The sequence below is a fragment of the Dermacentor variabilis genome, unplaced genomic scaffold (assembly GCF_050947875.1).
Source record: "Dermacentor variabilis isolate Ectoservices unplaced genomic scaffold, ASM5094787v1 scaffold_13, whole genome shotgun sequence".
Lineage (NCBI taxonomy): Eukaryota > Metazoa > Arthropoda > Arachnida > Ixodida > Ixodidae > Dermacentor > Dermacentor variabilis.
Genome location: NW_027460291.1, coordinates 32,850,805 through 32,866,638, shown reverse-complemented (window position 1 = coordinate 32,866,638; position 15,834 = coordinate 32,850,805). Strand labels below are relative to the sequence as shown.

The 15,834-nt window shown below is 48.7% G+C and overlaps 1 protein-coding gene across 2 annotated transcripts in view; it reads left to right on the top strand.

Moving 5' to 3' along the window:
* Mp (collagen XV/XVIII-type protein multiplexin) overlaps positions 1-15,834 on the top strand; it is a 448,114-nt gene that overhangs the window by 257,341 nt on the left and 174,939 nt on the right. The gene's annotated exons all lie outside the window — the stretch shown is intronic.

Sequence of the window (15,834 nt, the reverse complement as noted above, 5' to 3'; positions counted from 1 at the left end):
TATGACGTCAGCAGTTTTCAGACGCTCGAAGCACGACAAAAGCATGGCCTTTGATATCCTGGCTGTTGGTATACGGAATGCCATTATTACGGATGTCATGAGGACCCCTTGTCGGAGCTCAAAATTTTGTCGCCGTGTTGTGAAGCAAGATCACTGAATGTTAAGAGCGCATAATTATTTCTTTTCGATCTGTTTTCACATCACAGCAAGCTACCATCACCATAAAGCACATCAGTTGACATAGTTACTTTGCCTTCACTTTGATACAAGGTCCTATTTCCTTTAATGTGCAGAAGCCGTCGGTAGGAGGCAGGGACGAAAGCGTGCGAATAGGAACGCGTAGAAAGCTAAATTTTTTACACTGTAAGGGTAATCTAATTATTTTTTCACAGAAAAGTGTTGCTTGCACAGAGTTCAGCTTTTCTTTCTATTCGACCTGTGCGCTTCTCAGGTCAATACCCGCTCTCACTCAGCAGTAGTTGTATTTTGCAGCCTTTTGGACATTTGAGCGGCAACGTTCCAGCGCCGTGTTACCCCGAGTTTCGGCTCTTTTTCTTCTTTTTAACAAATATCATGACGCTACTATGCTGACACGTTCCAGCTTAGGGCGTACTATTTATATCGCAGATAGCACTGACCTAATTATCTCGTTGCAAAGCTAATTGGTGGCATTGCAATAGCAGTGCGTGGTAAGGGCAAATTTATGCTCGAGCCTTACACCACACCAGCTGCCTGCCCGCACGCATGTGGTCGGGTGAAAATTTGCACATTTCGTAGACTGGTACACACACTTCGGTTTACACTGCATGTGCGAGCCCAGTGTATGCCAAAATTTGTGAACCAGTGGGCGAAATGTACAGTTTTCTGCACGACCGCACGCGTCACGGCTCAAGCGTAAATAGGCCTTTAATTAACCAGCCCCAAGGTCGGGATAAAGCTCTGTAACTGGTGTGCGGCTTGCACAGTAGTCCGCTATCACACCGGTCAGGTGGTGTAGCGCAAGCAAATTTTCTCGGAGTGTGCTGACCTCACCGCACGCTCACGTAGTCCAGTAGATCCTCTAAAAGATTAGTTCTAACAATTTACGAACATATTTCTTTAAACATTTTAGGAGCACTCCGTTAACAACCGGCTACCGACTTGGATTGGGACTATGATTTAAAACAAAGAGCTTGACTCCTGAGTATGTCATATATCGGCATTAATGTGTGTTTGAAAAATTTATCAAAAACTCTCAAGCTACTTCCCATTCTAAATATTTTTTTGGCAAACAGTACGAGCTGTGGACGTACTGAGGATACATGTCCTTCAAACAAAAAATATAGTTCGATGATGTATAGTACAACATTCTTTACACAAAAGTAACGAGCCTTCTGACGCAGTACTGAAGTGGTTATAGAGATAAAAGTTAGAAAAATACATGTTGATGGGGACCTTAAGATATTCTATGTGCAAAAGTAAGAAGGAAGTCTTTTACGGTGTATTAAATATATTCTTTATACAAAAGTAAGAAGGAAGTCTATTAACAGTGTATTTAAAACATTCTTTATACAAAAGTGAGAAGAAAATCTGTTGACAGTGTATTGAAAATATTCTTTATACAAAAGTAAGAAGGAGGTCTTTTAACGGTGTATTTAAAACATTCTTTATACAAAAGTAAGAAGAAAGTCTGTTAACGGTGTATTGAAAATATTCTTTATACAAAAGTAAGAAGGAGGTCTTTTAACGGTGTATTTAAAACATTCTTTATACAAAAGTAAGAAGAAAGTCTGTTAACGGTGTATTGAAAATATTCTTTATACAAAAGTAAGAAGGAAGTCTTTTGACTGTGTATGAACAAATGTTACTAGAATGTAAATGTTAATAGACTGTCAATAAAGTTAATAGAAAGTTGGTAGGAGTTCTAAAGAATGTTAACGTTCATTTTTATAAGGGTAGGTAAGATTTCACTGAGCGCTTAGACAGTTCTCACCGAAGCGGCTCGCAATCTCATTTGTAATCACTCGTAGGTCTCATAACCCCACATCCGCTAAACTCACGTAATCATATATTTTAGCACAAGCTATGTACGCGGTTTTATAAAAGATTATATGTGATGATATCAGATTATTACCAGATGTAGGGGCTGTGATTAGATTTGTACAAGAAAAGTTATGAGCAGACGAGCGAGCGGTTGCGCCAATGCGGTCATTCATGGCGATGGACAGATGTCATGTTCGCATGTATTATTCGTTCTTCTCAAGGCACATGCAATCGAACCTGCACAGGTTGCGCCCGTTGCGTGCTTTGACGAAGCACGGTACGTAGGTTTCTCGACCGCGTCGACAGTTTACATCCCCAAATCTACATATAGTATTCGCGTTGTTACACAGCTGCGGCTGATCACATCGCCCTTTAAGACGTTTGCCTATACGCCATGTTCCTCTATAGAGGAAAGGGCTGCATATGCAAAGGTAAAAAAAAAAATACGCGCAAAAGAACATTATAAATATCAGTGGAACGGAAACAACGTTAGCTCACTAATTTACGTTGCTTCATCAACAGACTTGGAATACATAAGGAAACAATTGCAGCTTAGTGAAGCACTCGCCGTTATCGCGCTGACAGTTAAGTTGTAACAAGAGTTACTGAAGTCGTTATTCGAGAACATGGTTCCATTATCAGGTGTGCCTAACGAAAGAGGTTTTAAGTGTAGCGGAATGATACCGACCGTTGATGCCGTCAGACCGCTGCAGTCGTTGCATGTTTTGAGTGAACATGATACTGAATGCTTGACTGTGTTAGAGCGAAACACGTGAACTTTGTATAGGTGCTCTGAACGGGAACATGTGAATAAGGCTGGATTACTTCATTTTGACGGAAGTTGTGCGTTCTGCTAGCATAGTTCATGGAAAAAACACGAGGGCGATTGTGTTCTGCGGTTTCAGAGGGATGCGCGGTTCACTGTGACCTTCATTTCACTTGTATAATACAAGTTCTGTTTGACGTTAACTCCCTTATATAAATATAAATTGATAGGAATGCTGCCGAACGCTTTCAAGGTAGTCTATTAAGATGGTCTGATGTGGCTTTCGTACTGATGAGGCATATTCTTGCGACCAACATATGCGAGGTTGTGATTATGATGCGGAGAAGAACTCCGCGGTATAGTCCTGCGGAAATATCGAGAGAAGAGCTCCTGCGGTAGAGGAATAACTGGTTGTAATTATGGGACAAGGCTAAGTGGTTCTCCCGCAATCCGAAGAAGCACGCAGCTTGCAAGACACGTTCCTTCTGCAGCACCATGTGTACAGGGTCTTTTTTTTTTGTACAATGCAGATCTTTTATAAAAAGTAATGAGCGCAGTGAACGTGGAATTTTTGCAGAGAAGTTCCTAGGCGAGGCGGACATACGTTGCCGCTAATAACGTGAACTTCCGAAGACTATTTAACAGAAATGCATAAATTGACTTTTTTTTCAATAGAGCGTTAGACGCAGTTGTCTGAATAGCAAGTTTGGAGGCAGTGGCATTTTCATGCACACCCACATTTTAAAAATCCTATTCATGATCAAATTCCAAAGCTGAATCGAGGCAATATCGAGATGGAGAGCGTCCCGCTCAGCGTCAGACGGCAACGTCCCGTAAAGAAGTACGGGCACGTTAGCATCCCGCGGCAAATCCGGACGCAGCGGCACAGGCTTGCCAGGCAAAGCGGGCCTCGTCGGTATGGCTGCTGCGACCGGCCCGGTCCAAACTACCTCGCGCTCGTGGTCGCGGGGCGCATTTTGGTCTGGTATGATAGCGAGGCCGCGGCGCATTGAAATTCGACGATAAATGCCTCAAATGAAGTGAGACTCTCAAGACATTTAAAACGTGAGGGCGCATGAAAATGAGACTGCGTTCAGATTCGCCATTTAAACTACCCCTAAGGCACCAATAGAAAAGTTGGTGAATATTTTAAGCTAAATTAGTCTTCTGGAGCTCACGTTATTAGCGGCTAAGTATGCCCGCACTTGCCTAGGAACTCGCCCGCAACAACGCCCCATTCGCTGCGCTTATAGCCTTTATATGAAAAAGCTGTACTGTATAGAAAAAAAAAACGCCCTGTATATTTGCAGGCAAGTCACATGTCCGGTTTGCGAACCTCCTGCGTGGGGGCGACTGCTGCCCGCTCCTCTGCTCTCAGCGCAATGTTTCGCTGGTGAATACGGCGTAGCTGCGCAAATTAGGCCGTGAGGGGTCCTGAGGCTCTTATCACACCCCAATTAATTGATTTATTTCACGCATTCGCTTCAGAAGCGTGCGAATCTCGCAGGCAGCAAGTGTGGCGCAATGCAAACACTACAGGATAGCAAATGCGGGCTGCGCCACGGTGCACGTGCGTCACCGTCCAGGCACCGCGCCTCGAACACAGCGCCATGCACAGCTGTGCGCGGAGGTAAATAATAATAATTATGTTCATTCCGGGGTCTTAGGTGCCAAAACCATGATATGTATGATTATAGGGCACGCCGTGGTGGGGGGCTACGGCTTAATTTTGACCACGTGCGGTTCTTTAAGGTGCACCCAATGGACGGCACGCGAGCATTTTTTTTTTTTTTTGCATTTCGCCTCCGTCTGAATGCAGCCACCGCAGCCGGGCATCGAACCAGTGACCTAGAGCTTAACAGCGTGACGTCATATCATCTAAGCTAACCACCGTGGCCGGTTGGCGGGCGCTCGTGATCGGCCTCAGTGGTGCTCTGTCTTGGCATCCTCTTCTTTACGCTCTGATCGCCCTTCCTGTTCATTGCACTCCTCAATTTTCTTTGGGTTCATTTTCCTGTCGCCTACCACCACTGCACCGCGTCGGTTTGCGGAGTTGCCCGTCACAGCTATCTCGGCTCAACCGTCTTGTCTTCCACGGATTCTTGCTGTCTCGATCTAGAAGCTTTGTAGCTCTCGTTACACAAACGCTCGTTGCGATTTGATGCGCTAAGCATTTACTGCGGACGCCGCTAATAACGGCTGGCCACGTAGCGAACAGGCAGCCGTAGGAAACGGTCGCCGTCAGCCACCGTCGAGGAGGAAGAGAGCTCAGACCACGCGACTCGCTGTGATCGAGATGTTACGGAAAGGGCCGCTCGTTTCGAGACAATTTTTACTGGAAGCCGAAAAAAGAAAGAGCAATTGGATAAGGATGCTTGCTTTGAGGCGCGGAGCTTGTACTTTCCGCGGCGCCGCACGCAACTAGATTCAAGCGAACAACAGCTCGCCCGCTTTAGTGACCGAAAAGAAGAGAGAGTAGAGACTGGGGGTCGAAAGCGGGGTTGAATTGTCCGGGAGACTAAATCCAATCGGGGTGCTCGCTCCCTGGGGGATCACCGCCGCGACCCTGTGAGCGCTACGCTGGACGCGCGCTATGGCTCGGTACGAGCGAGTAAGCGCCGGGGAGAGAGATCGGCAAAAGGAAACAACGAATGAGCATCGGCGAGGAGGGCATCTCCGCCTCTCCACGCTCCGGCCGCATAGCGTCTCGGAGCCCAAATCCCGGGTCCTGATCTGGGGCTCACCGCGATATCGATGGGTTCGGTCAGCGGAGTCGACGACGTGAGCACGGCTCCGTGAATCTCCGGCATCCACGAGGAGACGCAGCCATGACCCGCCAGGAGGGTTCGAAACCAGCGCGACCCCCTCACTCCCCCCTTCCAACGGTATCCGCTCTCTTCGCGCACTTCCTTCTCTTCTTCACGGGTGGGTACCCGGAAGCTTACGCCCGCCCTGGCACAAATGGCGTCCCCGAGCATTTGTGCTTGGCTGTTTGCTCGCTGTTTGTCTATAAGCTCGTCACTGCTTTCATTCGGGCAAACGTACTCGCAGCGTAAGCGCGAAAACGCTGTGTGCGATTCTGACCACGCTTGTAGTGTGTTTGTCGTTGACGGTGCACACGCGTGCTTGTGTGTATGTACTACGTGTCCTCCCGTGGCCATAGGCTGCTTGGCCGGCTGCATCGTTTGACCAGCTTTCGCCGGTACGAGGCGTGACTTGGCAAGCTAACTGCACGTTTCTCTGAGGTCTCCACATTGTGCATCGCGGTAGCAAACCGATTACATGGCCGCGGCAAATCTAGCGCAGGGGACGTTTGCGTCCAACTGCGGTACCTGCATTGGTATGTGTCGTGGCACTTTTGTGTATCCAAATCGCTATTCAACGCCCATGAACGAGACCGCAGCCTGAAAGCTTAGCACTCATCGTGCACTCGCGTCTGCCCGACATGTGGAAAGCACCGACGATAGCACGGCTTAGCCCGCACAATGTCTACGCTGGGAAGGAGTCAGGAATGGGTCGTCGCGGGAGTTGTTGCAAGGAGGTGACACAATATGTCGACTTGTAGGTTGGGTGTCATTCCTCCGACCACTGTAGCGTCGCCACTTGCAATCTACATAATGGCTCGGCTTCACTTCGACAAGCTTGCGAGGAAATGTACTATCACGTGATAAAGATCAGCGGTTATACTCTTTTTGTGTTACTCTACTCCGAGAACCCTGGATACTCTCTCCATTTTTCGTGCCGTGATTCATACAGCCGTGCAATGCTTCCTGAGGCCGTAGCGGTGCGGATACAGTTACCGGCTTTCGACACAAAAACCGACTTTGCTTTTCTGTTGCGATTGTCTTGCGGAGCGTTACGTAATCCGGCTGACAACTTCAATATATGTTCCCGTAGCGTCGTCTGTGGCGTAACGTAACAAAAGATTGCAAGAAAGGGACTGCTCGCATCTCTGTCTCCTCATGTCGTTCGTGTCGTGTCCAGTTCTATACTTGGCAAGACATTGGCGTATTATTAATGCGAAGCATTCTTGCGACCTTGAAGCGTTTTGAGTGTGTCTGTCTATCTAGCCTCCTACGTCGCGGTGGTGGCGGTGCCTATCAACTTGAGCCGCTGGGTTCGCGATGACGTCATGGTCACGCCATCGTCGTCATTCGAGATTCGTCATCCGACTGTCGCCTCCGATTCCCGCCTACTACATGCGCTCGAATCAGGTTGCGCGCCCAAGAAGATTCGGGCATCTCGGCTGCGGAACACCGGGTGGTGGTCTCCTCCGTAGGAACAGCGATTCAAAAGGGAGTTTCCCACGAGCCTTGATATGTGATCGCCGGACAGCGATGCGCCACCTTCTTGTTCCTCCCGTCGCCGAATTGGACCGCTTCTTGTTCGTAAGCGATATTTGCCGTTGGCCGGCCACCTTCGCTAATATTATGTGCAGCATCTGAAATTAGCGAACTTTTTTTTTTTAATGAACGAAGAGCTTTGTGAATTCGGCCCCAGCTCCTGTTGCCTCATCTTCAATTGGTGTGTCTAGCGCTGTGTCGTTGGGTGCAGCTTAGTTAATGACGGTCGTTAGCTTTGCAATCTGCAGTCGTGAGATATTTTCATCCTATAAACAAGCCGGAACACTTCGCCAATTTATTGGCGAATTGCGGCAGGGGCATCGTCAGTACTTTTACGTTGGCTTCAGAGGTCAAGGACCGGCCTTCCTTCTCTTGCTTAGGACCGATAGCAGACTACGAAGAATGAGCGGGCGTTTTGGCTGGCCACTTCGCACGAATGCTACCGTGACGAGGATCTGAGCGGACGCCGGGAAGGGTGAATGCGCCGGCAAGCTCGTTCGGCGTGGTGGACGGTATTTTATCCCAACATTTCCGTGCAGCAGCTTCGAGGCTGTAGGCGCAGTTCCCTCCCGAGGAGGATTAGTGCATTCAACTAGCCAGCCGCATCGAGCGACCTCGCTTCTCCTCCGTCCGCGTCGGTCCAAGACGGATATGCTTTGCTTACTTTGCTAACAAGTGACTGATGTGCTGCGTGTTCTGCGTTTCTTTGAAATCCCCGAATGGCCATTTTTGTCCCTAATTCGGCGAAAATTTTTAATCGCACGTTTTCCCGAGCATTTTTCGTCATTTTGCTAAACGGCTTGAATGAGAGCTGCGTAGTTCTTTTTTTTTTTTGCAAATTAATTTTAAAGATTGTGTGTCAGACCCTTGATTAGTGCTTGCGAACAGATAACGCCTACTGGCTGCCCTGTGATTTTTGGTCATGAAGTCAGCCCTACAGCAGCGATAGTGCAGAAAGCTTCAGAAGCTGTCTTTAAACAAACTGTTAAGCGAACAAAAACACGAGCTGATTCAACACCACCTAGATAGCACAAGGCCTGTTCACTACGCTCCACGACGTCATGCTACTTGGCCCGAAATTTCCATTGCCAAGGCTGGCGGGACGAAAGCGGTGACGTCAAAGTCAATGTTGCTTGTTCGGGAGCATCCCCATTAGATTCTATGGCAGTCGGGCCAGGTAGCATGACGTCATGGATAGGAGTGAACAGGCCTTGTGCTATCAAGGTGGTGTTGGCTGATTCCATGAGAGTGTTAACCAGGGTAGTTTGCTGGGCCAGTTGGTGCATGGTGAATACATAATGGTTTCCAGCAAGTACGGACGCGAGCACAAGTAAGTAGAAACGGACAGGACAATGCTGGACTTACAACTGAAGTTTATTGTGAAAACATTCCGCAAATCTCCGTCACGCATGCCTATACGCCCGAGAACTATAACAAGGTTTGTAGTCAATTATCAACAAAAGTTATACACGTACACAAAAGCGAAATCACACCCCTTCCCGACAAAGGCGACAACACGTGAATTAACATGATAAATTTAGAAATTGAAGTTCTTTATCATTGATATGAACCGAAGGTTCACTCAAACATGTATGCGGGCCCAACTTTTTCATGCGGAACGCTTCGCTAATTTCTCTTTGCAGTTTACTACGCTCTCTCCCCACTATCGATACACTATCAAAAACTGGCCGGCATTCGTGCTTTTTGCAATGCAATGGCAAGTTCCCTCCTGTATCTGTAGGTAGCAGATAGCGATGCTCACGCATGCGGTCATTAATGCAACGACCTGTCTGGCCGATATAGGACAGTCACCATGAGAGAGGTATGCGATACACAACCGAAGATGCACAGTTTTTGTGAAAAAAAGTGGCGTTCTTTTTTCCACTGCCACTTGCTGGAAACCATTATAGGTTAACCAGGGCAACTCTCTCCTATGCAATGAGGGATCGGAAAATTGGCAAATTATAGAAAAGATGAGGAGAAAAGAAAGGAAGTGAGTCTTGGCACACAAGCTTCAGCAAGACAACTGATCATTGCAGTTTTCAAAGTGACTAGCTTTCTTTGGATCTTTCGGCCGTTTCAAGTCGGTGGTAGGTCGGACTTGGGCGAGGCAAGGTGACGAAACGTGCCGAGGGAACGGACACGTGCTCTTGGGCCGCCTCGCATCATGACACCGAAGAGGGGCGAGGGGGCGTCGCGCGTGAGCTCTCGCATGAATGAGTGGCGGGTAGGAACGGGGGCGGCTGCGAACTGTCGCTCGTCGAGGCGGGGCGAGAGAAAGGCTCCCGGGCAACCGAGAGAGGAAGCATAAATACCCGGGAAAGTTGACGGGAAAGCGGCACCGCGGTAGCTCAATTCGCTCGAGCATCGCCCGCGTGATGCGAAGACGCGGGGATCGTTCCCCACCTGCGGCAAGTTGTGTTTTCATCTCTTTTCATTTCCAATAATTTATCATTTCTTTTAATTCATTTAGTAATTACAAGTAATTTCCCCTATGCTGTCCTTGGTGTCAATGTTTGTTGGCTTCTCATGATACGCTTATATAAACAGGCCGATTCGTGAGCATGCAGCATAAAATAAAGGAATAAGTAAATTAACACGGAAATATTATTTAGCATCAAGAGTTGTGTAGTGCAATCGCAAAAGCGGTAACAGGAAAATAATTTCAAGAGCGCCTTTTGCATAATTTATTTTTCTTACGCGGAAACAACGTTCGTTTCTGTGGAACAGGAAAATATTACTCGCCATGCCGACCCTGCGAAAGTAGACGTAAAGGGCTTTGCAATGCTTTATTGCTTTAGAGTAATGGTAGATTTGACAGCACGCCGCCGCCCATAGCGGTGCTGCAACAACATAGAAATCAGTTGCTAGGCTGGCTATTTGATACACCGAAAGGCACATCACTCCCCTCTTCGCAAGCTGCCGTCGCGGCGGCAGCTTCGCAGCGGTAATCTTTACCGCTAAACGTATGCGGGGAGCGCTACGTGCTTCGCATTGTTATTTCAAGAGCCTTATCATCGAATATATGGTTCGAATGCTTGTTTCGTGTTCGTTCTATATTGAAACGTATGCTGCTCTGCATATTGTATGCGCGATTCCAAACAATGTATGCACTGTTTTCTTCACTTGGCTGAGTGCGTGAAGCTTCTGCCTTCCGGGTGTACGAGCCACTGCTCCTGGCCTGCACTGCCGCCGGGATAGGCCCACATTTATGCTAACAGACGCGGACACGAAATATTCCGCCCACCGAGAGGCTAGCAGCTTCGCTTTAGCTTTAGCTCGGGTGCTCCTATCTAAATACATGTAAAAGGAGAATTCGTTTTTCTCAGCAACCACTGCACCAAATTTGGCGGGGTTTGCTGCATTTAAAAGAAAAGCTTAAAATCTAGTGACTGTTGGTTTCGAATTTTTGAGTTAGGTCGTCAATTTTTTATTAAAAATTGGCAAAAATCGTAAATTTTCAAAAAACGAAACTATCAGGTTTACAACTCTGTAACTCAACCACTAAGAATGATAATACAATTCTGTGAATTGCATCTAATAGTACGTTTAAAGCGGACAAAATTGATATGTTACACATGAATATAAAAAATTTTAATCATAGGGAAATACAACTTTTGCAAAACCATCGTAACCAACGTAACAAATTCACGTAAGATGTAAAATGACATATTGAATTTGTCCGCTTTGAATGATCTAATGGATGCCGTTTACAGAACCGCGATATCTGTTCTTAATGCAGAGCTATGAATTTGTAAACTTCGTGCTTCTATTTTTTTCAAACGGTCAAATATTTGAAAATCGTTATAAGAAAATTCAAGTCCTAAATCGAAATTCCGCTTCCAACAGTCACTAGAATTTAACTTTCTCTTTCAAATGCAACAAATTTCATCAAAATCGGTCCAGGGGTTATCTCATAAAAACGTTTTTGCGTTTTACATGTTTTTGAATAGGCCGCGTCGGAGTTGGGCCCGAGCTAAAGCTTCCTCTTAAAAAATTAGGACTTCATATCTTTTTCTATTTTCTTTGCCAAGGTATACTAAAAGCCTGCTCTTTACCTGTGTAACTTCAGCTTAACATTGAATGCCTTGGACTATGCAATGCACAATGTTCGTGTGTACTCGAAGCCATGCTAAGACCCTTTAAAGAATGGGCCCGAGTCCGGCCCGGGCCCGTGGCTTCAAGCTCGAGGCCCACGGCCTCATGCCTGAGCCCGGCCCGGGCACACCGAAAACCCTTCGGACTGCCCGAGCTTTCGGGTCGGCCCGTGCAGAGGCTGTAATTCATGGGGAAGGAGAGGGAAAAGGCGACGTAAGAAGGCAAGAAACGCTATTACTAGACATGAGGGCCGGTTGCGAACTGGATAAACTTAAGTTCAAGGTAGAGTACAGTGCGTTTCTCCTACTTCTCAAAAAAAAAAAAAAAAAGACGAGGACACATACGCATTTCGTATGAGTTCTGAATGCGAAAGCGTTAACGTCCAAATGAACGCCACTGATCAGTCCTTCGAGTTATGAACTCCTCGTGGGCAAGCGAGCGCGTTGGACGCTTGGCCAACGCATCCTAGATAGTACAAGGTCGGTGCACTTCGATCCGTGACGTCATGCAACCTTGCCCGACTGCCATAGAATCTAGCGGGGATGCTCCCGAGTAAGCCGCGGTGATTTTGACGTCACCGCTGTCGTCACGCCGGGCTTGGCAATGGAAATTCCGGTCCAGTATAAGTAGCATGGCGTCATAAAGCAGTGTGCAGAGGCCTGCTATCTACGACACGTTGGCTTGGCGCGTTTCAATTTGGCCTCACCGAGGCGCAATTGTACGCAGGCGAGAGCTTGCGTAACGCGCGGATAACACAGGCTTCCGAGAGCGATGGTGGCGGGTGTGACATCGCGGCGGTGCCCTCTATACCATCGCGCAAAACCTGGCGCGCTAATGCAGTAGCAGGTGTGCCCTATCGGCCACCCTGCTCCGTCGAGGCGCGCTCGTCACGTGGCGTGGTAGCCAATGGGAATTTAGGTGCCATTTTTCGCTTGTCTAGACGACAAACGCTGGCCTTTTCGCTCAATGGGCCATTTGATGCTTTCGCATTAATAAACGCCGTGCAAATTTGTCAAGGCCGCACGTCAAATCACCTCTTCTGTGCCCGCCGCGGTAGGTTTGCGGCTATAGCGTTGCTTCAGATCGGGGGTTCCATCCCGACTGTATACGGCTGCCGCATTTCAACGGGGGCGAAACGCAAAAGCGCTCGTGAACGTAGATCTAGGTGCACGTTAAAGATACCCTAGGGAGGGGGGGGGGGCTGAAAATTAATCCGGAGTCCTCCACTACGGCATTGTTTGATTGCGGCTTTAGAACGTACAGCCCCATAATTCAATTAAAGTTTAACACGTCTGCCACGATGCAATGTGCCGTGTGAGACAATGACAATGCTAACCTTCCCGATGGTTATGGACGATGGCGCACAGCAACGGTTCAAGCAAACACGTCTCGCTCTGTGTTCTGTATACTACAAAAACAAACAGCAGTGGTGCACGCAAGGTAACCTTTAACATCAGCTCGCCACTCTAGTACTGCACTAAATGCTGTAGACCTTAAACATTCGCGGTAACAACCAACGCAACTAGCACAGAAAGCTTCGATTACATCTATTACCATGTTGCGTGGGATCTGCATAATTCTTTTCGTTAAGTCCCGACGCTTAAAAAGAAAAACAAAAGAGAAAACAGTGCCGCTTTCAGAGTAGCTCGGGCTGACATCGGCTGGGACTAGGGTCCGGGAATTCTGAACGGCTGTAGAGCGTGGCACAGAGTGCTTTTCCTTGTGAACAGAAAGGAGGACAACCACACATAAGATGCGCAATCGTCTCTTTGCCCCCACAAGCTTCACATTCGGGACTCCTGGTCATTCTCATGAGGCCGAAGTAGATATATTTTAATGCGACTCCTAGCCATAGACGACATCTAGGAGTCTTTTAATGAACGACGGCGTTTGGCATCGGCAGCATAGTTTGGTAGAATAAGCGGAGGCTCCCATACTTGCTCACTAATGTTTTCGCAAGCTATGTACTCTTGGGAGGCGACGCGAAGAGGTATACCCGCCGTAGCCACGGTTTATTGAGGCCGGCCAGCTATGGTGCAGCGGGATCTCGGGAGGGGCCGACTCCGCGACCGTTCAGGTGGAGCGCGCCAGCGTGGTATGTCCTCGCGCTACCGGCACGTGAGCCCATCTTCTTCTTCGCCTGTTTTGGAGGTGATAGTGACGCCGCTACAGGGCCCCTTCCTAGTGCGAAGCGTGACTGAAACAAAGTCCAATGGTAAAGTTGAGATAAATTGTGTATGTCGTCGTTGGTAGTGTCGGGTTCATGCAATCCAAGAGAGGTGTATCAGGCAGCACCGTCATCGTAGGTTGTGAGTGAGGCACATCCACTGTGATACCGTGGTGCGAAATCGTGACCTGCCGCCGGTTTTCGTAGATGTACGGCCTGTAGAAGTTGGAGTTCCAAAAGTAGACAGTCTGGTAGCTCGGGACTTAATTTCGTGGAGATAGCGCAAGCGTTGGTTACTCATGTTGTTGACGTAGAAGTGATTCTCGAGCTGATGAAACCACATTGCAGAGCTGCTCCTTCAAAACTTCGGTAGGCCATGTAGCCGCGGAAAGTGTGAGCACAGAACATCGGAAGGCTCGCTTGCTGTTGCTTGAGAGGAAATCTCGAATGCCGATAGCACCGGGGTTGCGGTGGTCGCTGAGTGCCTGGCGAAGGCTGCGCTTATGGCGTCGCCGTGCCTGCGAAAGTGAAATTTGCGCCTATAGTGGAGCCTGTGGGAGAGCCTCTGAATCGGTGACGAGTAAGGTGCTCCCGAACGGAAAGTGGACAGTTTGCGGCAATGTCCAAGGAAGGAGAGCGGCGGGCCGTAGAATGCGCCGAAAGCGCTTACGTTTGGCCCAGTGAATTCTTTGGAAAGAGTCGTGGCGCAGCCGCCTTCGAGCTGGGGAGGAGGCTCACAAACCGAGTAGAAGTCGGATGCTGGGGCCGGCGCGCGCTGAAGATCGGCACGGGTGCACGCAGGCAATGTGGGACGACAAGATGCAGAATGACGCGACGGTTCAAATGGCGAGAGTGGTTGTGACTGAGCGCTCGAGGTGGCATGGTGAGCAAGGACGGCTGCCCGCAAGTCGTCGTAGAAGTCGGGGCCGGGGGGTGGCAACCGGAGCCTCGAACGCAGCCGGAGCTTGGAGCCCTGTTAAGAAGGAAGTGGCTGTCCAGCAGGATGAACCAGCTGTCCGACATGTCGATGTAGAATTATCGGGCACACTACAACCGCGGGACGCCTGCCGGACCGCGTGAGGCCACGTCACTCGCCTTGGTAGAGTCGGTGCGCTGACGCTGGCATGGCTGGGCTCGGTGGTCCGGGCCACCAATTTGTAGGAGGTGGCGCATAGAGGTAGCCGCCGTAGCCACGGTTTATTTAGACCGGCCAGCCATGGTGCAGCGGGATCTCGGGAGTGGTCGAGCGCGCTAGCGTGTTCTGTCCTCGCGCTACCGGCACGTGAGCCCATCTTCTTGTTCGGCTGCTTTGGAGGCGATAGTGGCGTCGCTACAGGCTCGGCCCCAGTAATGTGCAATCTGATTCTTCAAGAACATAAGCCTCACAATATAGTCGTGTTCAAATTTTACGCCAAGGAGAGTTGTACAAGGCAAGACAATTTATCTTAACCAAACACATTGCGTCCATGTCCCGCCAATAAAGGGGCTTCCCCCGATCCTGGTGGGTGGTTGGGGCCCTATAACGTAAAACTATTCCAATATGTTTTATACCAATATCCTGACGTCAATTTGCGTAACCGCCGACGCAAACATCGGGGGGTCACCCGAGGGGTGGTCTGAAGAGAACAATCAAACGCTCTCCTCGTACACAGGAGGACACTTTTGTCTGCTTGAAAAACGAATAACATTGCTTACACTGAGCGGCTTGTCTCATACAATTGGCTGACAAGAGGTGAGGAGCACGCTCAAGTAGAGAAGGATTCCTTTGGGGCCGAGGCACTGCAATGAAAATCGATAACCGGACAAAGAGGGTGGTGCTGGCGTCTGCGATGGGTCCAGTTTTCCTTACTTAGTTTCTGGTAGCTGGTTGTAAATCGCGGCTGCATGCAACCGAAGCTTAAGAATGGCGCTAAAACGGATCCTCAGCAAAGTAGAGTTGGCAGAGCGAGGTCGTCAACGTGCCGAAAGTTCTCGAAAACGTTATGCGGTCACGCAAAAACTTTTATTATTACCAAATAAACCCATGCTCTCCGGCAGGTGCGACTGGCCAGTACCTTAGCGATCGGTGGCAGCCATTTTTTATACCTTTCGGAACGGGGCAGCCTGCGGCTATTCAGAAGAAAACTCAGTTTTGTTCGGCATACTAATGCATATTTAACGCATACAAGTCACTTTGACGCGGTGAGTTCTTGCCGTTTTGTGACGCCGCGTGACAGGCAGGTGAAGTGGGTGCAGCCCAAAAACTTTTCACCAATGGCCGAGGGCTAAGGGCGAAAAGGCGTCGAATCAGAAATAACTATTTTCTATTCTTCGGCCAAACCATGCATAATCAGTGTACACACGTCGTATCAGATGGGAACCTATCAGGGTTTTCATGACGTCGCGTGACAGACAGGTGAAGTGGGGGTGGTCCAAAAAAGCTTTTGACCAATCGCGGA